The following is a 3,882-nucleotide window of genomic DNA, read 5'->3' on the forward strand; positions in this document are numbered from 1 at the left end:
TTTGTGTAAAAATAATTATTTTGCAGTGTGGATTATTTAAAATTTTGTATACTTAAATTTACCAGTTCATTCAACAAATATTTATTGAATGCCTCTTATGCTTTAAGCACTTATTCTAGGCAGTAGGTTATACAATAGTGAAGAAAATAGATCCCAGTTCTTGCTCCATGGAGCTTACGTCCTAGTGGAAGAGACAGCAGATAAAAGACATTTAAAAATATTAGTTATAGAGGAAATTCCCTGATGGTCCAGTGGTTAGGATTTGGCGCTGTTACTGCCAGGGCCTGGGTTCGATCCCTGGTCGGGGAACTGAGATCCCACAAGCCATGCGGCAACCCCCCTTGCCCCCACCGGCTCCCACCGCCTCCCCATAATATTTATAGAGATAAATATATATTTAGCCTTTTTGTGGCTTCAGGACTTTGTAATACAGTTAAAAGACCTTTTCCATTCTTAGAGGTAAAAGCTTATCTTTCCTTGTGTCTTGTGGTTCTTTTTTTAGGCTTAAATCTTTGATCCATCTGGTATGTTAGGTATGAATCCAACTTAATTTTTCTCTGGGTGCTCTATTAATTAGGGTAAGGCTGAGTTGCTGTAACCAAGGGACTGAAATATGCTACGGTTCAAAGAACAGAGGAATTGACTTTTTTCTTCACTTAACAGTTCCAGTGTGAGCAAAGCAAGTCAGCAGAACTGCCCGTATCCACGTTGAGAGTCAGGTTCCTTCTGTCCTGTGGCTCTAGGAATTGTCACTGCAGTTATCTGCATGGTCATAGCTGGGTTGCTACCATAGCTGGGTTCCCTCCATGTGAAGGACGAAGGAGAAGGTTCGGGGCAAGTGATCACATGTCACTTCCTGCTTCCATTGGTGAGAACATAGTCTTGTGGGCACATCTGGCTGTGAGGGAGTGTGGGGAATGCAGTCCCTGCTGGTCAGCATGTGGCCAAGAAGAAGTGAAGAAGGAATTTTAGTGGAAAGTAAGCAGTCTCTGTCCCATTGGCTAGTCATTCCAATTTTACTGAATAGTCCCAAATTTTCCCTTTTGATTTCTTTTGTATTATAAATTCCCATGTACATTGTGGTCTATTTCTGGGATATCCATTTAGTTTAATTGATCTCTTTGCCTGTGTGTGTAGTAGGATCACACTGTTTTTCTTAAACTCTTGGAGCTTAATACTTTTTTTTTCTTTTGTAGGGGTAATTCCATTTTACCGAATTTTCATATTTATTTTACGTTCCCTTTTACAGAACTTTAAAGTTTCATTTTACAGAATTTTCATATTTATTTGTGTGTGTGTGGTTTGTAAAAAAATATATGAACTTTAAAATTATCATATGTAGTCACCACTCCCTCCCTGCTAAGAAGCAAACCTGTTAGTATGATTATTGGGATTGTGTTAAATGTCCAGATAAGTTTTGTGAGGGAGGTTTCACAATTTTATGGTGTTAAATTTTTCTTATTTGGTGATAATGTTGCCCAGTGTTTGGGAAACATTGATCTGGACTCTCCAGTCTTTTGATATCCTTGACCCATGAAATTTATGTAACTGAAGTGGGAGAGAGGAAGGACCAACTTATCATAAGATGCTGTGTTACTTTTTTAGTTTAATACTTGATTTCTGATAATGACTAGGTAAGTGAAGCCTATTTCTCTATGAAAAATTAATAAACTTGTAACTTGAAAAAACAATTTTCCTGTCTGAAGGTAGAAAACAGTTGACATTTCAGAAGGTTATTATATAAACTTATTTGTAACACAAACCTGGTTTTTTGCACATATGTATGATATGCAATGCTGTTACTTCCTCCGAGTGTGTGTGTGTGTGTGTTAGTCGGCATCTGTTTTTGAACAACACACATTCCTCTTTAGTCTTCTCCTTTTTACCTTTTTATTATAAAGTAAAGCACAGATACAGATATCACACAAAGTATACATAGCTTAGTTAATTTTATAAGGTAAATGTTTTTTGTGACCACCACACAGGTCAAGAGAGTATTAGCGGCCTCCCTAGAGCCCCTTGGCATGTCCCATGACTGTCATGGTCCCTCTCTCTCTCCAGAGGTAACCACTTTCCTGACTTCTATAGTAATTGCTCCGTTGCCTTTCTGTATGGTCTTATCACCTGCCTGTGCATATCTAGCCACTGTAGTTTAGTCTTGCACACCTTTTTATGTCTTTGAAGTCTCCTAAACCTCAGGTTCCCCCTCCAGCCCTTTCCTTTTCTTACAGTTTATCTGGTGAAGAACTCAGCCATTTGACCTCTAATTTCCAACTGGCTGGATTTGGTGATTGCATCCTCATGGTTCAGTTCAACTTGTTCTCTTTCTTTTAGTGGGAAATGGTAGTTTAACCCCACAGTCTGGGTATCCGGAATGCTCAATGCTACTGGGTAGGTCATCGTTTTCTAGGCCTTTTTAGGGGACAGAGGAAATATGTATGTATAAAATACTCAGTGAGTTCATACTGTTGCTTCCAATTCAAATTCAGTTTATATGGTTCTTACTTAACCTTATCTGAATTACATCTCTAACTCCCTTATTCCACGCAGAAAATTTAGGTTCTCCAGAACAGCAGGGAACAATAGTATTTGAATAGGCCATAGTTAGGCATCTGCTGTCTTCCACACATTACACACAGTATTCTCCACACCACCACAATCCCAACACCGCACCACTAGTGATGATAACTGAAAGGCGAGAAAAACAGTTCTCTTTTTGTGTGCTTATCCCCATTCTCCTCGCAATTTTCAGGGGGAGGAGTGGGGGATGTTTATAGTTGTTGAAAATGGGGCAAATTTAAACACTGATTAGCTTTTAGATGATATTTGGAGGAGGAATACTTTTAATTTTGTTACATGAGATGTTGGTTTTATAGTTATGTTTAGAATAAGTCCTTATCTGTTAAAGAATTTGTGGGTGAAATGATGTGAGTTCTGGGATTCTCATTAAAATACATCAGGAAGAAAATGGGCAGAATAGAGGAAATAAGATTTCTTATTTTTGGAACTGAGTGGTAGGATGTGGCTTATTTTTGAAACTGGGAGGTCAAAAATAGGGTTTATTATCCTTTTTCTCAATGTCACTTGAAATGCCTGTTATGCAAAATTTTTTAAAATTAATTTTATAAACAGTGAAAAGACAAGGACCTACGATAGGGAAAGAAGGTGATAAAGAAGGCATATTCAGGGAAGTGGAAAACTGAGTAAAGAATCCCAACCTGGTGGTTCCGTTTGGCTCAGTGGCCTTGAAGCTGGGTAACATCTTGAATGAGAAGAAGGGAGGGCTGAGATGTGAGGCCTCAGGGGAAACCAGCGTTTAAGATACGAGTGGCAGAAGAGGAAACTCCCATCCAAGGAAACTGAGCAGATCCAACCCATAAAAGTAAAGATAGCAGAGAGATGGAGCCTCTGAATCCCAGCTAGGGAAGAAACTAGGGAATGGACCAGTTGATGCCACCCTCAGCGTTCTCAGCATCACCCAAATTGCTGGGGGACTGGGGGATCCCTAGGCCTCAGGTCAGTCAAATACAAATCCTGGTGGGTGAGGCTTCAGAGTCTGACTTCTGAGGAAGCTCCCCTGTGAATCTGAAGGATAAGGTAAGGTTACAAAGAGTTAGAACCTTAGCCAGAGGCATTTTGGTGATGGACCGGATGGAGAGGGGAGATGTGGAAGGAGCTTTGTGGAGTGCTCTTTCTAGAAAGTTTTCTGCGAGGGTATGAAGAGGGTAGATATGGGAGGACTTGGGGCCGAGGGAGGTGGTGGTTGCTGAAATAGTTGTTGCTTATAATAATGTAAGAGAGGTTTGCCTGTAAATGTGGAGAATGTGAATGGTTCCTTATGCAGGATGATGACTGAGTGGTCAGGCCAAGCATGAGGTTAGG

General features: G+C 40.1%; 1 protein-coding gene and 1 non-coding gene across 2 annotated transcripts in view; both read left to right on the forward strand.

The window, feature by feature from the left end:
- ACVR1 (activin A receptor type 1) overlaps window positions 1-3,882 on the forward strand; it is a 75,289-nt gene that overhangs the window by 3,200 nt on the left and 68,207 nt on the right. The gene's annotated exons all lie outside the window — the stretch shown is intronic.
- Window positions 238-309, forward strand: TRNAN-GUU (transfer RNA asparagine (anticodon GUU)). Its single transcript has one exon. It is a non-coding gene; the product is annotated as a tRNA-Asn (tRNA).

Source organism: Neophocaena asiaeorientalis, unplaced genomic scaffold (genome assembly GCF_003031525.2).
Source record: "Neophocaena asiaeorientalis asiaeorientalis breed wild unplaced genomic scaffold, Neophocaena_asiaeorientalis_V1.1 scaffold72, whole genome shotgun sequence".
In the NCBI taxonomy this organism is placed as follows: domain Eukaryota; kingdom Metazoa; phylum Chordata; class Mammalia; order Artiodactyla; family Phocoenidae; genus Neophocaena; species Neophocaena asiaeorientalis.